Below are 23,896 nucleotides of genomic sequence, written 5' to 3'. Positions count from 1 at the left end.
CTCGATGGACATGAATCTGAGTGAACTCTGGGAGTTGGTGATGGACAGGGAGGCCTGGCGTGCTGTGATTCATGGGTCGCAAAGAGTCGGACACGACTAAGCGACTGAACCGAACTGAACTGATGCAACACCAGCCACCACAGAAGAATTGTTACACTTTCATGAAAACATATTAGTAATTGTTTTTTAACCAGTTCATTAGTACTTTATATTATCTCACTTTTGCTGACAACAAAATTCACACACACTAGCACAATAGACATACAAGAAGTAGATACTATCTGAACAATCTTACAAGCTATTATCTTAATCTTAATTGCCCTACCATCCTTACAAATTTTATATGTAATAGACAAAATTAACAATCCATCCCTTACAGTAAAAACTATAGGTCACCAATGATACTGAAGCTGCACATATACAGATTATGAAGACTTGAATTTCGACTCCAATATAATTTCAATATCAGAGTTAAAGCCAGGAGAATTGCAACTATCAAAAGTAGTCATTTTATCTAAAGAGATAGCTATCCAAATGTTAATTTTCTCAGAAGATGTGCTACACTCATGAGATGTGCCTTCTCTAGGACTAAAAACAGATGCAATCCCAGGGCATCTAAATCAAGCAACTCTTAACTCGATCAGGCCTGTACTATGGACAATGTTCAGAAAATTGTGGATCAAATCATAGTTTTATACCAATTTTCCTCGAATTGGTACTGCTGAAACACTTTGGAAAATGATCTGCATCAATACTATAGATTCATTAAGAAACTAAGCTAGCACTAACCTTTTAGGTTGGAGATTGGGAAATAATAGTCCCCTTAATGGCATGCCATAGTTAGATACATCAACATGATTTATTACTATTTTATCAATGTTCTTCATCCTATTTATTATACTTCAATTAAAATTTTCAAAATGCAATTACTCAAACCCAGAAGTTACATCTACAAAAACACAAAAACAAACACCCCTTGAGAAGTAAAATGAATGAAAATTTATTTGCCTCTTTTATTACCCCAACAATTATAGGACTCCCTATTGTCATCCTAATCCTTATATTCCTGAGCATGTTTTCCAAACATAACCAACAAATTAATAATCGTCTGATATCTTTTCAACAATGGTTAGTCCAACTTACATCAAAGCAAATAATAAACATTCATAATCATAAAAGACAAACTTGAGCACTAATATTAGTATCATTTACTGGGTCAATAAATTTACTAGGATTGTTACCACGCTCATTTACACCAACTACACAATTATCAATAAATCTAAGCATATGAACAGGAACTGCAGTCATGAGCTTTTGCAATAAAACTAAAGCATCATTAGCCCACTTTTTACCTCAAGGGACTCCAATCTCCTTAATCCCTATACTGCTGCTGCTACTAGGTCGCTTCTGTTGTGTCCGACTCTGTGCGACCCCATAGACAGCAGCCCACTAGGCTCCCTCGTCCCTGGGATTCTCCAGGCAAGAATACTGGAGTGGGTTGCCATTTCCTTCTCCAATGCATGAAAGTGAAAAGTGAAAGTGAAGTTGCCAAACTCTTAGCGACCCCATGCACTGCAGCCTACCAGGCTCCACCGTCCATGGGATTTTCCAGGTAAGAGTGTACTGGAGTGGGTTGCCATTGCCTAGTTAGTATCAAAACAATTAGCCTATCTATCCAACAAGTAGCCTTAGCTGTTTAACTAACAGCCAACATTAGACCAAGACACTTGCTAATTCACCTAATTGGAGGAGCTACTCTGACACTAATAAACATCAGCACCACTCTCATTTCATTTATTATCCTTGCTTTATTCACCATTCTTGAATTTGCTGTTGCTATAATTCAAGCCTATGTATTTATGCTGTTAGTAAGCCTTTATTTACTTGCCAACACATCATGATCCACCAAACCTATGCCTATCATATAGTAAACCCTAGCCCTTAACCACTTACAAGGCCTTCTCAGCCCTTCTAACAACATCTGGCCTAATAGGATTTCATTTTAACGCAACAACATTACTCCTACTTGACCTATTAACTAATATTCTTACAATATATTAATGATGATGATATCATTTAAGAAAGTACTTTTCAAGGTCATCACATACCAATTATTCAAAAAGGACTTTGATATGGAATAGTTCTTTTCATTATTTCAGAAGTCGAATTTTTACAGGCTTCTTTTGGGCTTTTTATCACTCAAGCCTCACTTCAACACCTGAACTAGGCAGGTGTTGACCACCTACAGGAATTTGCCCTCTCAATCTCTTAGAAGTCCCACTTTTGAATACCTCTGTACTATTAGCCTCTGGGGTATCAATCATCTGAGTCCATGACAGCCTCACAGAAGGAAATGAAAAGCATATACTTCAAGCTTTTTTTTTTTATCACAATCACCCTGACATTTATCTCACACTCTGCAAGCCTCAGAGTACTACAAAACATCATTTACCATTTCAGATGGAGTATATGGCCCAACTTTCTTCATAGCCACATGATTTCATAGATTACATGTACTTACTAGATCAACCTTTGTCGTTTGCTCATGTCAATTAAAATTTCACTTTACATCCAACCATTTTGACTTTGAAGCTGCTGATACTGTTATTTCATAAACATGGTATGATGATTCCTTTATGTATCTATCTGTTGCTGAGGCTCATATTCTTTTAGTATTAAACAATATCTTTGACTTCCAGTCAGTTAGTTTTGGTACAACCAGCAACAAAATAATTAATCTAATATTAACACTATTGACATACCTAACTATAGCTGCATTAATTGTTATTATTGCATTTTGACTCCAACTGTTTACTCAGAAAAAGCAAGCTGCTATGAATGTGGATTTGACCCCATAGGATCAGTCCATCTTCCCTTCTCCATAAAAGTTTCCTAGCCATCACATTCCTCCTCTTCGATCTAGAAATTGCGCTTATATTACCTCTTCCTTGGGCATCACAAATAATATAAACACCATACTTATCATAGCCCTCTTCCTAATTCTATTGTTAGCAGTAAGCCTAGCCTATGAATGAACCCAAAAAGAGTTAGAATGAACTGAATGATATTTAGTTTAAAACAAAATGATTTTGACTCATTACAATATGATTAAATTCATAATGACCAAGTGTCTTTAGTCTATATAAATATTATCATAGCATTTACAGCATTTACAATCCTAATAAAGGTATTAGGATTACTAATATACCAATTCCATTTAATATCATCCCTATTATGCTTAGAAGGAAAACTATCCTTATTTATTATGGCAACCCTGATAATCCTCAACCCACATTTCACCTTAGCTAGCATAATACCCATTGTGTTATTAGTTAGTGTTTAATGGTTACAGAGTCACTTGGGGAAAATGAAAAGATTCTGGAGATGAATGGTGAGGACATTTTTACAACAATGTGAAAGCAGTTAATGCTATAGAGGTGCATACTTAAAATGATTCAAATGATAAATGGTCTATGTTTTTAATCACAACAAAAAATAATGATACATGTTACAGCAAGGAAAAGCACTGAAAACATCCTCAGTGAAAGAAACCATACAGAAAAAGCCACCTAGATCACACTCCTCTTGTACACTTTAAATCCATGAAGGTTTTTAACATGTGGGAAAGCCCCAGTGATGGTTCCAGAAAAAGAAAACTGCATTAGAAGAGAGAAAGATATTTGCACAAAGCTTAGGCAGCTGGTGAAAGTTGAAATGGTCCTGTGGTTAGGATTGTAATGTGGAAACCATAATTATCCCCCATTTGGGGGTTACATGTTGGTTACCTGGGAAAGTGACCCTGTTTTGGGTAAAACACTGCAGTTTTAGTGTGAGTGCAGAAAATGTGTACTGCTATTTAAAGCTGAAACATTTGAAATTTGCTAGAAAGTACATTACCTTTCAATAAACCATGTAAGTCACATGTCAGAAAATCAGAGATGACATCAAACATCGCACTAGAGGCCAAGACTTAACCAGACCAAATTCAACTGAAGTGGTGATGCTAATTGCCTTGTAGGAGTCCACATGGTATTATAAGTCACCATAGGAAGGGTATATTAGTAGCCACCAAGTCTTGGGTGCTATGGGTGACCCTGATAGAGCTGAAATCATGAGATTTCTGAATTCTAGTTTTCCACATAAAACTACCAAAACAACTGTCAGGACTAAAACATGAATTCAGGGAGTCCCTGGAAGTCCAATGGTTAAGACTCTGCATTTCCACTGCAGGGGTTATGGGTATGATCCTTGGTCAGGGCACCAAGATCCCACAGCCAAGTCACATGGCCAAAAAAAAAAAAAAAAAAAAAAAAATCAGTAAAATTGCAAGATCATTTGTGATCCTCTACATTAATAATGAACTATCAGAAAGAGAAATTGAGAAAATAATCCCACTTACAATTGCATCACCTGCAAAACAAGGAATTTAACCCAGGACTTGAAAGCCCTGCAAGCTAAAAACTGCAAGACACTCATCAATTAAAGTGAACAGACACAAAAAGATATCCTATGCTCATGGGTGAAAATACCACTAAAATGTCCATTCCACCCAAAACAACAGACACATTCATGCAATCACTACCAACGTTTCAATGACATTTTTCACAGAAACAAAAATAATCAACATCTGTGTGGAGCCACAAGTGACCAAAAGAAAGGAGAAAGCCTGGACACATCTTCCTCCCTAACTTCAATCTACATGACACAGCTAAAAGCACCACAAAGTGTGGAAATGGCCCAGAAACAGGCGTAGAGACAGAGAGACCAGAAGTAAACCTATAGGAGCATGGTCAGTTAATTCATAAGAAAGGAGCCAAGAACATACACCCGGGAAAGGACATCCCCTCAATAAACCGTGCTAGGGAAAATGGACACCACACACCAAGGAACAACTTGGACACCATGCTATACCACAGATTAAAACTGACTAAAAGCCACAAGTTTCAACATCAAGCCCTAACAGTCCTGGGTCCTCTGAAGACAGACACCCTCATCATCAGCCACCCACAGGAATCTTTTCCAATTTTTACTCACCTTTACCTTCAGCTGCATCACTTCCCTGCAAGTCCTGAGGAGACCAGACTCTCATTAGCATGAACCCCACAATGTCCCAAAGCTGATGCCCTAATGGGTCCTGAAGAGACCAGACTCCTGACAGCAGCCACCCAGAGCCAGGAGCTTAGTCAGAGCGGGAACTTTCCCTGCGGGTCAGGGTAGGGTCAGGGAGGCGGGCTCCTCTTATTCTGCCAGCCAATGAGAACATGGAGAGCAAGTCTCCCTCCCAGCCTAGTGGAGACCCCGCCCCTGAGGGCAGTTCTGCTAGCTCCATTAAACTATGGAAACTCAAACTGAAATAGAGCCAAGTATTGAAAACTTCTCCAAAATACTTAACAATCAACTTGAAACATTAGGGAATGAAACGTAGACACCAAAATCACTCAGATTTATTAACAAACATTTAAAATTCAAAACTGTCAAATTGTAGACATAAACACGGAGAATCTACATGACCTTGGGTTTCGTCTGTATATCATGAATTTTGAGTTGTAACACACAAGCCGTCAGTCCACAAGAGAAAAATATTGTGGACTTTATAAAAGTAAAGACATCTATTCTGAAAGATCTTAGTCAGAAAAATCAAGAAAATAATCCCACTTACAACTACATCTCCCCGCAAAACTAGAATTAAACCAAGGAGTTGAAAGACCTGAAGCTAAAAACTACAAGACATTTATGAATTAAACTGAACAGACACAAAAAGATATCCCATGCTTGTAGGTGAAAATGCCATAAAAATATCCATTCTAACCAAAGCACACATTCATTCAATCACTACCAACATTTCAATGACAATTTTCACAGAAACAGAAACAATCTTAACATCTGTGTGGAGCCCCAGAGGACCCAGAAGAGCCAGAGAGACCCTGAGAAAGGAGAACAGGCTGGTGTCATCTCCCTCCTTGACTTCAATCTACATTACGCACTTAAAGGCACCACAAGATGTGTAGAATTGCCACCGAAATAGGCACAGAGATAAGAGAACCCAGAAATAAACCTACAGGCATAAGGTCAGTTAATTCACAAGAAAGGAGCCGAGAACATACACCCCCTTTTATTGAAGGAAAAGGACAGTCCCCTCAATAAGCCATGCTGGGAAAAATGGACACCACACATCAAAGAACAACACTGGACACTGTCCTATATCGCAAAAACTGACTAAGCCCATGACTTTCCACATCAAGCCCTGACAGTCCTGGGTCCTCTGAAGACAGACACACTTCACAACAGCCACACACAGAAACCTCCTCCCCAATTTTACTCACCTTTTCCTTCAAGGGCACCATCTCCCTGCAGGTCCTGAGGAGAACAGACTCCCATCAGCCTGAAATGAACCCCACAATATCCCAAAGCTGAATCCCCAGCAGGTCCTGAGGAAACCAGGCTCCTGTCAGCCTGAACTGAACCCCACAATGTCCCAAAGCCAAAGCCCCAAAGGGTCCTGAGGAGATCAGACTCCCATCAATCTGAACTGAGTCCTACAATGTCCCAAGGTGAAATCCCAGTGGGTTCTGAGGAGACCAGACTCATGTCAACCTCAACTGAACCCCACAATGTCCCAATGCTGAAGCCCCAGTGGGTCCTGAGGAGACCAGACTTCCATCAGCCTGAACTGAACCTCACAATAACCCAAAGCTGAATCCCCAGCAGGTCTTGAGGAAACTAGGCTCCGGTCAGCCTGAACTGAACCCAACAATGTCCCAAAACAGAAACGCCAGCAGGTCCTGAGGAGACCAGACTCCTGTCAGCCTGAACAGAACCCCACAATGTCCCAAAGATGAAACCTCAGTGGGTCCTGAGGAGACCAGAGTCCTGTCAGTGGCCACACCCAGCCAGGTGCTCTGTCAGAGAGGGAATTCCCATTGGAGTTGGGGAGGGTCAGGGAGGCAGGCTCCTTGTTCCCTGCCAGCCAATGAGAACTGGAGATCAAGCTCCCTCACTCAGGCATGCACAGCTTAGTGGAGACGATTAACTTGAAACAATAGAGAATTAATGATAAGGAACAACTAACTTGAAACAGAGAATGAAATGAGACACCAAATTCACTCATATTTATTAATAGACATTTAAAATTCAAAACTATCAGAATTGTAGACATAAACAGAAAATCTACATGACCATGGGTTTGACCTGTACATCATAAGCTTTGAGTTTTAACACACAAGCTTTGGTCCACAGAAGAAAAATATTGTAGACTTTATAAAATTAAAGATATCAATTCTAAAAGACCTTATTCAGAAAATTAAAAGACAAGCCACAAACTGGGAGAGAAGTATTTGCAAAATTTATATCCGATAAAGGACTTGGACTCAAAATAGACAAAGACCTCTTGAAAAATCCCATAGAAAATGAGTAAAGATCTGGACACCCAGCCAAAAAAGAAAAAGATATACAGACAGTAAAAAAAAAAAAAAAGTGCTCAACATCATACACCATTAGGAATTACAAATTAAAATCGTGAGACATCACACCACACAAATTAGGACTAAACTCTAAATATATGACAATACCAATTGCTGGAGGGTACCCAAAAAAGATGTCCTTTTTCATTAAATCAAATCCCTTTTCATTATAGGGGACTGGAATGCAAAAGTAGGAAGTCAAGAAACACCTGGAGTAACAGGCAAATTTAGCCTTGGAGCACAGAATGAAGCAGGGCAAGGGCTAATAGAGTTCTGCCAAGAGAACGCATTGGTCATAACAAACACTCTCTTCCAACAACACAAGAGAAGACTCTACACATGGACATCACCAGATGGTCAACACCAAAATCAGATTGATTATATTCTTTGCAGCCAAAGATGGAGAAGCTCTATACAGTCAGCAAAAACAAGACCGGGAGTATACTGTGGCTCAGATCATGAACTTCTTATTGCCAAATTCAGAGTTAAATTGAATAAAGTGGAGAAAACCACTAACCATTCAGGTATGACCTAAATCAAATCCCTTATGATTATACAGTGGAAGTGAGAAATAGATTTAAGGGACTAGATCTGATAGACAGAGTCCCTCATGAACTATGGACGGAGGTTTGTGACATTGTACAGGAGACAGGAATCAAGGCCATCTCCATGGAAATGAAATGCAAAAAAAGCAAAATAGCTGTCTGAGGAGGCCTTACAAATAGCTGTGAAAATAAAAGAAGTGAAAAGCAAAGGAGAAAAGGAAAGATATAAGCATCTGAATGCAGAGTTCCAGGGAATAGCAAGAAGAGATAAGAAAGCCTTCTTCAGCGATCAATGCAAAGAAATAGAGGAAAACACCAGAATGGGAAAGACTAGAGATCTCTTCAAGAAAATTAGAGATACCAAGGGAACATTTCATGCAAAGATGGGCTCAATAAAGGACAGAAATGGTCTGGACCTAACAGAAACAAAAGATATTAAGAAGAGGTGGCAAGAATATACAGAAGAACTGTACAAAAAAGATCTTCATGACCAAGATAATCACTATGGTGTGATCACTCACCTAGAGCCAGATCATCCTGGAATGTGAAGTTAAGTGGGCCTTAGAAAGCATCACTACGAACAAAGCTAGTGGAGGTGATGGAATTCCAGTTGAGCTATTTCAAATCCTGAAAGATGATGCTATGAAAGTGTTGCACTCAGTATGCCAACAAATTTGGAAAACAGCAGTGGCCACAGGACTGGAAAAGGTCAGTTTTCATTCCAATCCCAAAGAAAGGCAATGCCAAAGAATGCTCAAACTACCACACAATTGCACTCATCTCACACACTAGTAAAGTAATGCTCAAAATTCTCCAAGCCAGGCTTCAGCAATACGTGAACTGTGAACTTCCAGATGTTCAAGCTGGTTTTAGAAAAGGCAGAGGAACCAGAGATCAAATTGCCAACATCTGTTGGATCATCGAAAAAGCAAGAGAGTTCCAGAAAAACATCTATTTCTGCTTTATTGACTATGCCAAAGCCTTTGACTGTGTGGATCACAATAAACTGTGGAAAATTCTGAGAGAAATGGGAATACCAGACCCCCTGACCTGCCTCTTGAGAAACCTGTATGCAGGTCAGGAAGCAACAGTTAGAACTGGACATGGAACAACAGACTGGTTCCAAATAGGAAAAGGAGTGCGTCAAGGCTGTATATTGTCACCTTGCTTATTTAACTTATATGCAGAGTACATCATGAGAAACGCTGGGCTGAATGAAGCACAAGCTGGAATCAAGATTGCCGGGAGAAATATCAATGACCTCAGATATGCAGATGACACCACCCTTATGGCAGAAAGTGAAGAGGAACTAAAGAGCCTCTTGATGAAAGTGAAAGAGGAGAGTGAAAAGTTGGCTTAAAGCTCAACATTCAGAAAACGAAGATCATGGCATCCGGTCCCATCACTTCATGGGAAATAGATGGGGAAACAGTGGAAACAGTGGCCAACTTTACTTTTCTGGGCTCCAAAATCACTGCAGATGGTGATTGCAGCCATGAAATTAAAAGTTGCTTTCTCCTTGGAAGGAAAGTTATGACCAACATAGATAGCATATTCAAAAGCAGAGACATTACTTTGCCAACAAAGGTCTGTCTAGTCAAGGCTATGGTTTTTCCAGTGGTCATGTGTGGATGTGAGAGTTGGACTATAAAGAAAGCTGAGCATCGAAGAATTGATGCTTTTGAACTGTGGTGTTGGAGACGACTCTTGAGAGTCCCTTGGACTGCAAGGAGATCCCACCAGTCCATTCTAAAGGAGATCAGTCCTGGGTGTTCTTTGGAGGGAATGATGCTAAAGCTGGAACTCAGTACTTTGGCCACCTCATGTGAAGAGTTGACTCATTGGAAAAGACTCTGATGCTGGGAGGGATTGGGGGCAGGAGGAAAAGGGGACGACAGAGGATGAGATGGCTGGATGGCATCACAGACTCGATGGAAGTGAGTTTGAGTGAACTCCGAGAGTTGGTGGTGGACAGGGAGGCCTGGCGTGCTGCAATTCATGGGGTTGCAAAGAGTCGGACACAACTGAGCAACTGAACTGAAGACACCAGGGAAGCATAGAGCAGGTATGCTTCTGTTTTTCCTCCTGGTAATTTGTCTTTTATTATGGAAAATGAAAGTTGCTCAGTCGTGTCCGATTCTTTGTGACCCATGGAATATACAGTCCATTGAACTCTCCAAGCCAGAATACTGGAGTGAGTAACCTTTCCCTTCTCCAGGGGATCTTCCAAGTCCAGGGATTGAACCCAGGGCTCCCACATTGCAGGCGGATTCTTTACCAGCTAAGCCACAAGGGAAGCCCAAGAATACTGGAGTGGGTAGCCTATCCCTTCTCCGACGGATCTTCTCAAGCCAGGAATCAAACAGGGTCTCCTGCATTGCAGGCAGATTCTTTACCAACTGAACTATCAGGGAAGCCCTTTTCTTATGGAAGAGCAGAATGAAAATTGTTTTTCCTCCCATACACATGCAGTGGAGTATTACTCAGCAGTAGAAAGGAATGAATCACCAACCCTTGAAAGACATGGTTAAATCTCACATGCATATTGCTTAGTGAAAGAATCCAGTCTGAAGAGACAGCACACAGTATGACCCCATTTATGACATTCTAGGAAAAGCTAAGCTACATAGATAAGATCATCTGCTGAACGGGGTTGAAGTACTTCCTGTGATGCTTTAGGATGGACACCTGTCACCATGCATTTGTCTATGCTCATCGATTTGTATAGCCCAAGGAATAAGTCATAATCTATTCAAGTTTAGTTATTTAGAGTGTAGGCGTGTCACAGGATGGAATACACAATACAACAGAACCTAACTGAACTAGAAGTGCTCAGAAAAACATCTCACTGTAGGAGATGGGGCAGAATGTGTTAACTTTGGAAATGAATGCAATCTATACACAAAAAGCAAAATGGCCTGCACATGAACAGTGGGCTTCATTTTATGGAGTTCTTTCCTGAGTGTGGTAGCTAGCATTTCTGAGACCACTGTACATGCAATCTGAAGAGGAGAAATGAACTGACAAATAGCAGATGGTGGGGGTCAGGCTCCTCACTGTAGGATTGGGAAGTTACAGATAAGCAAAACACAAGGGAATGAAGCTAAGCCCCTGACTGCCACTCTTACTTGCTCTGAGTTGCTTACAACAGGCTGTCCATCACCTACACATCAGTGCTATAACCCACCTGCCCCCTCCTGGCCTTTCCTCTTCCTCGCTGCGATGATTCCAGTGACATTTCCAGCCTGGATCCTTCCCCCAGGCCAGATGGGCCTGTCCATCCACTGCCTCCCCATCTCACCCTGGGGGCTAACAGGCCCCTCAGAGGACTGTGATCCTGCTGCACCCCACACTCAGGAGGCAGCCCCACCTTCCCCTGCTGCTGAGCCCAGACACCTGGTATAACCGAGCAGGAGCCTGTGGAGCCTTCCCAGGGCAGACCCCATCCTGTATCCTCTGCTGCAGCTCCTCTCTGAAGCACAGAGGTAACAGTATCTGATGCACACCCCCAAGTTCTTTTATAGATGCTAAAACCCCCACCAAATGGAAGAAGTTAACTACTTGATGAGCACGAACATGTAGTCCCCAGAGCTTCCAGTGCCTGAGAATGTGTGACTTTAGCCACCTGTTACCTGACCAGCCAGAGAACTGTGCACCAGTGGATCACATCCTCTGTGATCACCTCCCTCATGTGGCCTGTACAGCTGCTTTTCTGAAACCTTTGGGAGAGTTGAGGGTTTAGAGCACAAGCTACCTGTCCTCCAAGTATTGGTGCCTTTACAATTAATGCTGCACTTTCCTTCACCCCAACTTGTGTCAGGAGACTGGCTTTACTGCACTCAGGTGTGTGGACTCAAGTCTGGTTCAGTAACACGGAGGCCTCCCAGGCTCCCAGTTCCTTGTGCCCCAGTGACTGTCAGCTCCTTCTCCAGAGCATATGGCCAACCTCCACACCAATTCCCCTCTACACGCACAGCCCTGGCCCAAGCCTAATCCCTCCATCAGGCCCTGACAAAAGGTCCCTGCCCTGGTACATCTCACATCCCACCCCAACATGGTCTTTTTGAAGCCTAAACAAGACCATGACCCTCTCCTCCCTGTGATTCCCCTCACCTGATGAAGGAGGCCTTGATCTGTTCCAGGTGATTCCAAGGTCCTCATTCTCTCCAGTGAAAGTGAAAGTCACTCAGTCATGTCTGACTCTTTGCGACCCCATGGACTATAGAGTCGGTGAAATTCTCCAGGCCAGAATACTGGAGTGGGTAGCCCTTCCCTTCTCCAGGGGATCTTCCCAACTGTCTGCGCCAGTCTGTATGGGACTGTGGTGGTCTCCTAAAATGAGTGTTATTTTATACACAGAGAATGGGGTGAATGGTGGCCCCAAAAGGTGTGCCCCCCCAGAATATGTGAACAGGGCCTTATCTGGGAAAAGGCTCTTTGGAGATGTAGTTAAAGATCTCAAGTTAAGGTCATCCAGGGTTAGGGTAACCTTTAATCCAATTAACAGAGTCCTTATAAGCAACAGAAGAGGACACAGAGGAGAGGCCTCGTGAAGATGGAGGCAGAGATGGGACGGAGGGGGCCACAAGCCCAGAGACCCCTGGAGCCCCAGAAGCTGGAAAAGGCAGAAAGATCTCTATGCTGGAGCCTGTGGAGGGACCTCAACCCTGCACCACCATGATCTCAGATGTCTGGTGTCCAGGACTCAGGGAGGATGAACTCCTACAGCTTTAAATCACCCAGCCTGTGGTCATTTGTTAGAGACACCACAGAGCAGTCACACAGACCCTGCTCTGTAGGATCCTAGAAGTGTGGGTCTCACTAAAGGAGAAGGAGGCCAAATACAGCACACCTGGAGTCAGCACCGGGCTCCCACCAAAACCCTAAAGCAGTGGCTGGACACCAGAATGTTGAGGCTGTCCCTAGGGACATTGGCTGCACACTCCTCCCCAGGTTCTTACACCCGTGCATGTGGTGTGATATCTCAGTCCTGACTGAGGACATTTAATGTCACTGTTCACGTTGCTCTATAAGAACCCACCAGTTAACACAGGTGAAAACCCAGTTAGGATGCTTGCTACATCTTCAACAATTTTGAAGATGGTCAGGGATGGGGACTTACTCATGTGCAGCCAGCCCCTCCCCACCCCCTACTTCACCCTCCCCACTCCCAAGGAATGTCCTCAACGGGAAGCTGGGAGACCCCACGAAGGCATCTCTAAGTAAACACTGGCTGACCCCCAGGCTAGCTGCTTCTGAACCTCCTCCACCCTTCCCAGGTAAAACACTCGAATATGTGTAAAGACCTCAAAGGCTGGAGGAAAGGGCTTGGAGCTGCCCCAGTGACATCACCCTTGCCGAGTTGGCTCCTGCAGGCCAGGCAGGATGGTCCTGGCCTGGATGCTCTTCTGGAAGCTTTCCATTTTTCTACCTGAGTTACCCCTCCTGTTTTCTTGCTTCCTCACCTCTGTCTGGGAAGACTTTCAACAGCAGGTACAGGCGACACATCCTCCTCCTTAGCAAGTGGCAGCCTAGCAACTCCTGTGGAAGGTCCAGCAGAGCCCTACACAGACCGGACCCCCCGAAACGTCATGGCCCCTCACTCTCTCTCTCGCCAGGCCGGCCCCGCAGCTTCTGAGGGCATAGAAGATGGCGTCAAGCACAGCTGCAAGCACTCTTGCTGCCTCGAGGGGGTATATATAAACCTCAAGTCAGGCACATGTGCAAAGGGCGGGCTGGCCAGGTAAGCCAATCGTTGCCAATCCAGGCTCGTGGTTTCAGAAAATGGGCGTCTGTGTGCCGGCCAAGTTTCCAGGAACAGGTGTGGGTCCTGTGGGTCAGGATGGGCACAGGGCCACAGCTCTGGCTTGTTTTCTGATCATTTTATCTGGCCCACAAGTGGGAGAGAATTTCAAGAAGACCATCTCCTAATGAGAGGAACCCAGGGGTCAGGGAGTGGAGGGGTGGTGGGTGGAGGCAGAGGCCCAGTGCCCAGGTGCTATGGAAGCCTCTGGAAGACCCTCTGGAAGGAGGCCGCATACAGTGAAGCCCAGGGTCACAGACCTGTCCAGAAGCTGCTGTTTGTTACCTCAGGTCCTGCTCTGAGGGGCTCAAGGTCAGATCTGTCCAACAGGTAGGCTGGGGATGCTCTGCAATGAGGGCTCTGTGCATGGTTCCTGGGTGCTGAGCCCTGTGGGGGTACCTGCCCAGGTAAGCCCCATTTCCTTGGAGGAGTCTGCCCATGAGAACCCCATGCTCCTGGGAGGAGTGTGTGAATGAGCATCCCCTCTGTGCACCTGGCACAGAGTAACTTAGCGACTCCCCAGTGGGCAGCACTGGGATGAGAGCAAGGACATGCCGGGGTGCCCTGAACTCCACCTGGGCCCATCCAGAGTGAGGAGGTCAGTAGGTGCGTGCTGGCTGCTGTGCTGGTGTGGGCGGCCTCATGGGTACCTCTTGTTCCTTTCACCTGACACCACAGAGGCCTCCCCAGGACACAGCAGACAGCCTGCCCAGGGGTGGTGGGAGCTCCTGGTGACCCTTCAGGGGACGTGATTGGGAAGGGCCAGACCAGAGGGAGAGGGCACCCAGGCAGAGCCGGGGGCTCAGGGCCCAAGGGGACCTTTCTGGCCTGAGCTGGGAGTGGACAAGCAGGTGGCGAGTGTGATCCAGGAAAGTGGCCCTGGTGACGTGAGACTGTTGAAGCAGTCTGAGGGCGAGTTGGGAAAGAATTTCCAGACATAGAGCATTTCAGAAGGGAGTGAGTTTTTATTAACAGAGAGCAGAGATAAAGTGGCCACTAAGAGTGGGCTGACCTCCTGACAGACCAGGGAAAGCTGACAATTTTTGTGGGTTAGTATCCAATTTTTATAGCCTCACGACAAAGAAAATTCCTGCTGGAAGGTTGGCATTAGGTGATTGGCTGGGGCACTATAGGATATTTACTGGAGTGGACATCTTTGCCTAGTTGGGAGTCAGAAAGCTTGTTAGTGATGATCAGGGGCTTTTGGCAACAGTTACAAAGGGGCTCAGCCAGCTTCAGAGGTAACCTTGGCTCTGGGCTCCTCTTCTGTGGCCTTGGTGCAAGGTCTCCCACCTGTGACCTTGGGGCAGGACTCAACAAGACCGAACCCTGCTTCAGAGTGACAAGCCTTGTGGATAATCCCAGAGACAGGTTTTGAGACAAGCCCTGGTAAAAGGAGGTCAGTGAATCTCCCTAAAAGGAGGCTCAGTGAGCTGTCCCCAGAAGTGAGAAATGTGAACGTGCTGTGAATGGGCAGTTACCTGGGTGGGCAATGGGTACAGACCCCACTCTGTGGCCCCAGTCTGTCCTGGGTGGGTTACTTCGCTTCTCAGAGCCTCAGCCTCCCAGTCTGCTTGTGAGGTGATGGTAGCATGGATTGATGAGTAATTTGCACAGAACAGGCCAGAAAGAGGTCTCGTGGAAATTCCACAGAACACCATCAGTATGGGACTCATAGGCCATTTCCCACAGGTCTGTCTTCAGGATCCGGGGAGCAAATGTGAGCAGACTTGCAGCAGAGCCCGGGATAGGGTCAGTTTGGTGGGTCCTCCTGTTTCCTGAATCTGAGAGGGAGCAGGCTCCTGGGGGCAGTGATGGTTCATCTCACACCCAGAAGCATCCAGACCTCAAGGCCCAGCAGCACCCCCCCCATTTCCCCCAAGTCCAGTTTCTGGGCTCCCAGGAAGCAGTTGGGACAAACCAGCCTCCCCCTCGGCCCTTTGCCCACCCAGAACAAGTGAGGAGAAGGCCGTCATTAGGGAGAAGCGGGGCCAGGGGGAGCAGGGGCGTTGTTCCATGTGGGAAGGGGACATGGGGCAACCTGTATACTTGGATGTCCACATGAGGAATGTGAATCTGTGGGACTTGGGCACCAGGAGGGGCAGACAGTGGGCCTGAGTAAGCAGAGCAGGGCCTGGGGGCCGCCATGGAGAAGTGCATCGAGCTTGGCCTGTGCCATTGGCCTTGCCTCTCCTGGGTCCCCAGGGAGGAGGAATTGAGCAGTGTTGGTGGAGTGACAACTCTCGTCCCCAGGCCCTGCCAGCACTGGCCCTCAGGCTCTGGGTCGGGGATCCCATGGAGTGTGGGCCTCACTGTGCCCACCAAGGAGGCCTGGAGGACTTGGCAAGGAAGCACTGATGCAGACATCACCTGTGCAGAAGCTTTCAAGTCAAGATCCGGTGGGAACTTTTGCCCTGCACATGGATTTCAAGTCCAGAACACACATCAGCTTCTAGCAGCTCAGTTTATTTTTTAGATACAGAGTCTTAAACCCAGTACGTCCACAGCCTGTGAAAAGGCATGTCTGATCTGGCTCCAAGTGCTGCTTCTGGGTCCCTCCTGACGACGCCAGCAGCCAGTGTCACCAAGTCAGACTGGAAATGGAGCCGGTGCTGCAGCTGTGGGTGCCCTCCACTCACCCCAGGCAGGTACCACCATCCCCTCACAGGCTGTCACCAAGTTAAGTCCTATGGACCCTGTTCAGGCCCTACCCTAGCTAGGGGGTCTCTGTCTCAATAGAGAGAGTTTCCTTTTTCCATTCAGGTTCAAGTAGGTGATTATGAAACCAAAGCTGAGACCAACACAGCACAGGCTTTATTCAGTGGCCAAAGAACAGAGAAGCAGGAACTAAGGTCACTGCTTAACTTCTTGCCCACCTGGAGAAAGTGGTTTGATTTTAAACAGTAAAGGCAGAGAGAGGAGGAGTGAGCCTAATGCTGAGGAGGCAGGTACGTCTGAGGGAAGGGCAGGGTTTTTCCGAGTTAGTGGGGAAAAACCTTTTTACCTTTTTTTGGTTCTTCATGTTGGCTTATGAAGCTTCCCTGGTGGCTCAGAGGGTAAAGCGTCTGCCTGCAAGGCGGGATCCCTGGTTCGGGAAGATCCCCTGGAAAAGGAAATGGCAACCCACTCTGGTACTCTTGCCTGGAAAATCCCGTGGACGGAGAAGCCTGGTACAGGCTACAGTCCGTGGGGTTGCAAAGAGTCGGACGTGACTGCGTGACTTCACTTTCACTTTTTTTCATGTTGGGTCATGGCCACCAGGAGGTGTGTCACTTAATATAATGATTGAGTTAGCAGCGAGTGGTGATATGAAGTGAGATCTTAAATTCCCTGCCCAGGAATTGAACCTGGAAAGCCTGGATGAGAACCAGGAACCCTAGCCACCAGACCAACAAGGGATCTTTGCCCCCAGTGAAAAATATATTTATCACAGAGGCAGAAACTGAAAATGCACGTATAAAATTATTAGAGACTTAGGAAAACAAGTGGTACAGCACACAGAGAAATGGTTTGTTAAGAGAGAAGCACAGCAGGGAAAGGGTATGGGCGAACCCCCTAGTGAGCAGGAACTTCTTCTGGATCTTTGTCTTCCTTCAGGCCAGTTACTTGGTTTCTTTTCCCACACCTGACCCACCCTGGGACCTACCCCGGGGTGCACACTCACCCCTCAGCCGAGATGGATCTTGAAGTGAAGATTTCTGGGAGGAGCAAGACTCATTACGGCCTGGCATTATCTCTTGAGTTTGAGCCACAAGAAGCCTTTCTGTGCATGTGTAGAGTCTCCCTTGTCCCAAAAGAGGGAGGGGCAGAGATCCCTGAATCCTTTACACATACAGGGTTTTGTCCCCTCTTTGTCCTTATCTTGACTATTACCATAAGGTGTTTACAAGAGACAGACAATGGCTATTTACTCTCTGTTGTTACTTCCATTTTGGAGGGCAACCAGGAGGCTCACTGTAAATACCTAGACTGAAGCCCACCTCTCTCTTCTCTCAGAAAAGCTAACAGTTGTTAAGTATCCACCCTGAAGCCCACTTCTTTGTGTCCCGTGACAGGCAAACAGGAGGCCAGTTATAAATGTCTAATCTGGAGCCCATCTATCTCCTACATCAATAATATAGTAAAATCAACTTACAATGAGACAGGTTGTGAACAAGAACACCCCTAATATAGGAGGGTTCAGACGCTGCTACAGAACCACCTGATCCATTCCTGACAATATTGAGTGGAGAGAGGAAGGCATTCAGACAGCAGGGCAGACAGTTTGTTCTTTGTGCTCACGTGGGGAGCACAGCAACAGGGGCTCAGCCTGCAAACCCCAGAACCACTCGCAGATCGGCTCCAGAACTACTCCTGGAGTGGCAGAGAGAAGGGATGTCCCTCCTGCTAGACATGGAGGAAGGGAGTGGGTCTGCTGGGCCACCTCACCTCAGGGACTTGCTGGGAGGCTCCAGGCTGGTGTGCTCACAGCTGAGACAGGCCTCAGGGTGCAGTGGGGATGCATGGGTGGGAGGGGCCCTGAGCCAGTCACTCACGACCCTTCATGCCCCTCTTCCCTCGAGGGTGTCTAGGGTATCTCTTCCCCCGGTGATGAAGGGCAGAACCCTGACAGTCACCCCCAACCCCCGTCCCCCAGGGAAGCTCACTAGAGACTTGGCACCTAGCTGGGGGCTGGTCACATGGTGGTGTCTGCCCTCACCCTCCAAATGCCAGTGCCCAGAAGCAGAGCTGAGGCTCAGTGTGAACCTAGTGTTTAGTGCAAACAGCATAGGTGCAGGGGGCTGCCCATAATGGGAAGGAGGCTTTAGATCAGGGCAGGGCACTTCTCACCAGCTGCATGAGCTTCCTGGGGCAGCTGTGACAAACGAACACACACACAGGCTCAGAACAAAAGAAGCCTGGCCTCTCTCAGTCCTGGAGACCAGACGTCTGAGGTCAGGGTATCCCAGTGCTGTGCCCCCTCCAGAGGCTCCAGTGGAGGGTCCTTCCCGCCTCTTCCAGTTTTTTGGGCTCCAGGCATTCCTAGGCTTGTGACCACCCTCCTCCCATCTCTGGCTCCATCTTCACCTTGGTGTCTCCTCTGTGTCTCCATCTGTTATGCCCTCTTTGATTGAGGGCCACCCAATCCAGGATGACCTCATTTCCAGATCCATAATCAATTATACCTGCACAATAAGGTTCCTCCAAATAAGGTTCCATTCACAGATTCTGGGGTCATGTCGTGGACATAGCATTTGGGAGCCTCCTCATTCACCCCCACTATAGCACCCAGTTCCCAGACACCAGCCTGCCTTCCTCAGGACAGTGTTCAGTCTGTTGACACTCTGTCTTCCTGCACGGAGGCATCTTTTGTTTCTCACTGTAACTTAGTGAGGCTGGGTGGGGGACCCTGTAGGCTGACCTCCCAGTGATTCCAGGGACCATGCTGAGTGTCCTCCCAGGAGTGTCGGAGCTTTGCCAGGGCGTGCATATTCTGTGCTGACCACTTGGTGGTCAGGCACCTGCACAGGCTGTACTGGTCCCATCGACAGCCTGCTGCTCCGTGTGCGGGCCTCCGACTGGGATGTGTGGACCCACAAGATCGGTGGAAGCCCTCCTGCCTGACCTGGGGCCTCTAGCTCCCGACAGACCCACCAGTCCTGGTGTGGGCACCCACGTCCAGTCATGGACTCCTGCTCCTGCCGTGGACACCCCGTCCCATCGGCCCCCAAGAGGGAGGGGTGAGAACTTGGCCATGAAGAAAACAGGGCAGTGTCGGGCTCAGACTCCAGGCCCAGAGATCAACCTTCTTCTGTCCTCCAGGTCAGTGCTAAGAAGTCTACAGAAGCTAAGCCATGGATCCACCTGCACATAAACAAAAACCCAGAGTTAAAGAGCCTGTCAGCAGAGTGGAAAAGACCAAGCAGAAGTCAGCCCAGCAGGAGCAGAAGCAGACAGAGAGCAGAGGTCTGTGCCCTCAAGAGTCACGACAGGACTGGGGCACCTGGGAGCTGCTTGTGGCTTCTGTGAACAGACGCAACCTCCTGGAGAGTGAGTCAGCCCTGTGTCCACAGCACATGGGACCCTAAAGGCTTGGTTGTGTTACCAGTGTTGAGCTGAAACAGCCCATTAGGAGCTTTACACAACTAGACAAGAAGACATTCATCTTATTCCTACAACTGGATTAAACGGAACTTCCTGCATACAACTTGCCTCACTAGTTTCTCCAATCTGAATTGCCCCTTGCTTGCCAAAGAGACTTCTTCTATTCTTCCAAGATAATAGATTCTCTATTTTTAAAACTTTGTGTGGGGAAAAAAAAAAAATCAGTGTTTCTTGTGAAACTAAATCTTCTCCAAAAATGGAAATAAAATATTAATAAAAAAGAAGACAAAGACAAAGCCGGCCCTGATTGCAGCAGGTGTAGACAAGAACTGGGGATACTTAGATACTTGTCCCCCAAGGGCCCAGAATGTGATGTCTGACCTGTGAGGGCTCTAACTAGAGGGGTTCACCTCCACCTGGGCTCACCTGGGGGTCGCTGCAGGGAGAGCATGTCCTCAGGTGACTTTCCAACTTCCCCCACACCAGCTTCACCCCCCAGCCCACTCCACCCCATTAATAGTCTTTAAATGGTGTCTTTTACCCAACAGGCCTACATGGGAGGTTTTAACCCTGAATGAAGGTCCAATGAACAGTGTCCCATGTGTCCTGCATGTCTTGGGAAGGGAAGGAGCCTCACTCTCATGGTCCTGCCCCGTGCATCAGGGCGGGTGGTGGAGGTGGGGGTGCGGCAGCCCCAGGCTCTGTTCTGACAGAAGCTCCCTTTCTGTGGACAAGCCTTCTCACTCCTTATCCTCCCTGGAGACTCAGGAGGCCACAGCATGGGGGCACGTGCAGCACCAGGACCCCACCCTAGGAAATTTCTCAGAGGCAAGGACCAGGCCTGCAGGCTGATGGGAGGAGGGAGCCAGCCTCTTGGTGATGCAAGGGGCTAGGATGCCTCATACCCAGGAGGGCCTTGGACTCAGCTAACTACCACCTGGGGTCTCCTGGCCCTCCCCTGGTAGAGGGGCTCTTCAGATTCCAGGGGCCCAAGACCCCCCACTTCTGACCCCAACTGCAGAGTCAAGGTCCCAGAGACCCACTCCCAGCTGCTTTTCTTGGAGGCTCCCAAAAGTCCCCAAAGCTGTTATACTTGGGGTTAGTTATGGTGAAGGATACAGATTGAACTCAGTAAGGACAGAGGTGAGGAGCAGGGTCCATCCTCCTCCGCTGCAGCAGCTCAGGAAGATCCCCTGAGTACTGAGGTGCAGGATTTACTGGGGTCTGTCACAGCAACATGGTGCCACAACATGACCAACCTTGGCCTCCAACCCCCCTGGGAGACTCAGGAAGCCCCACCATGCACCATGCCATCAGCACAGAGCAGCCTGGAGCAAGGACACGCCTGTCAGACTCAAGTTGAACTCTGGAGCCAAGAGCAGAGGCATGGCCTCTCTGCGGGCAGGTGACCCCACACCAAACAGGCCCCGGTGCAGCGCCCAATCGGTGTGGCCAGCAGGGGGGCACATGGGTCAGCCAGTGTCCGTGTGCCTCAGCCTGTGACCACTGACCACATTGCCCTGCTCTGCTCACAGAGCAAGGCCAACAGAGGGACAACAGGAAGGGAACAAAGCCAGCTCAGGGTCAGGCTGGGTTGGAAAGGGTCCCACGAGCGAGCACCAGGCCGCCCTTGACCCGAGCCAAGAGCTGACGTCCACCCTGTGGTCAGTCACATCTCCCCACATAGGGGAGGGCTGCCTTTCCCATGTCCTGGGGCAGGGTCATGACTGCGTATACAGCAGGAGGCACAGCAGTGCATGAAGCGGGCCTGACGCCTTCCTTCCTCATGCAGTCGGAGCCTGGTGAGGGTGGATCGACCCTACAGGACCCAGGGCCGATTTCCGGGAGGATGTTGGGGTGAAGCGTTTAGGAGCATCTGGAGAGAACCCTTCAGCACAGGTCACTGAGGACACGACCAAGGGTGGGCAGGAAGGGGAGCCCAGGGAGGGTCCTGGGTCATCCCTGATTCTGCACGAGGGGTGTGGAGCTGGGGTTGAAGGGGATGTGGGCAAGAAACTGATCCCTCGACTGACGACTGACGGCAAGGAGACGGATAATCCCCGGCAGAGAGGGAAGGGGAAGACTGTGCCCAACGGGAGGACGGAGACACAGGGGCCAGGGCTGCTTCCTGCTGGGCGGCACCCAGCCCCGCACCCCTGGGAACCACGGGGAGTCCAGCTAGACGCGAGCCAGGAAGAGAACGGAAGCCCGGTCCACACTGCTGAACACAACACGGGAGGCGTTCACACTCCTCTTCACCCGGCGCGGGAAAAGGGTAGATAGAGAGATGGGGCTGAGGTGGGAAGTGTGGGCACTTGGAGCCTAGGGAGGAGGGTTTCCGAATGAGGCGGTGAGGTCACAGGGAGCGGGAGAGGGGCAGGGTGACGCCAGTGGGCCGGTCAGTGAGTGCTCGGCAAGGCAGCGCGTGCGTCCTCCCTGAGGCCGGCCCCCTTTCCCGAAGGCGGGATCTGTGAACACAGCCCACCCCCCACCCCCACCCCCACCCCCACCCCGACCCAAGGCGGTTTTCTGTCTGCCTGGTTCCCTGAGGCTGGATGTTTATGGGGACGCGGGCCTTCACGCTCTCTCTGAGGGAGCGAGGTGGACACTCAGTCCCTGGTCTGTGGATGGTCGAGTCCTCTGGGTGTCATGTCTCTTCTTGGGGGTCACTAGGGCCTTATCCTCACTCCGAGGGGTACGGAAGGGGAGGGATGGAGCTGTTCGGGCCCAGCTGTTCCTGGGCTCTTGGGGAGGGCCTCTCTGGCCAGATTCACAGGCCTCAGTCACCACTGCCCACTGGATGCCCGCCTCCAGGAAAGGACCTGTCCTGTGAAACAAGGCACCTGGATTGGGGGGGAGCAACTCAGATGGCCACACTCGGGTCAGGAGGTGGGATGGGGGTGGCCTGCAGCCAGCTGCCATAGTCACAACACTGTGGCTTCTTTCCGAGGCCTGAGATGCCCGGTGGCAGGGGGTAGGGGGAGAGGTAGCCATAACAGGGAAGAGTAGAAGGTTCTTGGACCCTGGGTTCCCACCCCCCGCCCCCCCAGGAAGAGTGGGGATTATGTCTAGAAGGGAAGTAGCCAGTGACCGTCCTGGGTTTCAACAAGCACAGCGTCCCTCCCCCACAGGCCAGATATCTGTTTCTCGAGCCCCATCACACATACCAGACCCTGGGGGAGTGGGCATTGGAACGGGGTGCTTGTCTCAGGCCTGGAGCCTGAGGTCCGGGTGTCGGGCACCGGCTCCTCCTGAAGGCTCTGTGGTCAGTCGGCCCCGGTCTCTCCCTGCCTGTCTCTATCTCCTGCTCTCATCTTGCCTTCTCCCCCATGAGTTCTGCTCCCTCCTCACACACAGGTCAGTGACCTCATCTCAGCCCAGGGGAGTCCATGATCCTGGGGCCTCTTGAGGCAACAAATCCTGGGGGTCAACACAGCTTGTGGGGACATGTGGCAGAGGGGATGCTCCAAGGCCGGAATCTAGGAGCCTCGTGGAGGAAGTGGTGTCCTGACTCAGGGAGAAGGGATGGACAGGCAGAGGCAGGAGGGATGCCAATGGGGGTGGTCACCCTTGCCCTCTGGGGAGTGAGGAGTCTCTAGAGGGTGGGGCAAGAGCTGGCAGGACAGGCATGTCACAGGAGGGCAGCCTGAACCCTATGTGCAGGGACTCAAAACAGCAACCAAAACCCATAACCCAGCTCTCATGCCACTCTCAGCCCTGATGCCAACCCTCCAAACCAACACCAAGAAAAATCTAATCAAATCACACAAATACATTAGAAAAGTAAAACTACACCAGCATACTTTATGAACACAAAAATCCTCCACAAAACTAGAGCAGCATGAAACCAACAGAACATTGCATGGATGATGCCATAAGCAAGTATCTCGACACCAAAAGTGTCAGGTTGTTTCACATATTAAAACTAAGCAACACAGTGAACCATGTAAGGGCACAATGTAAAAACAGACTATCATATCAATTACTGCAGAAGAAACTATAAT

The sequence above is a fragment of the Budorcas taxicolor genome, chromosome 22 (assembly GCF_023091745.1).
Source record: "Budorcas taxicolor isolate Tak-1 chromosome 22, Takin1.1, whole genome shotgun sequence".
In the NCBI taxonomy this organism is placed as follows: Eukaryota; Metazoa; Chordata; class Mammalia; order Artiodactyla; family Bovidae; genus Budorcas; species Budorcas taxicolor.
The sequence above is the reverse complement of the archived record's forward strand: the minus strand, read 5'-3'. Positions refer to the sequence as shown.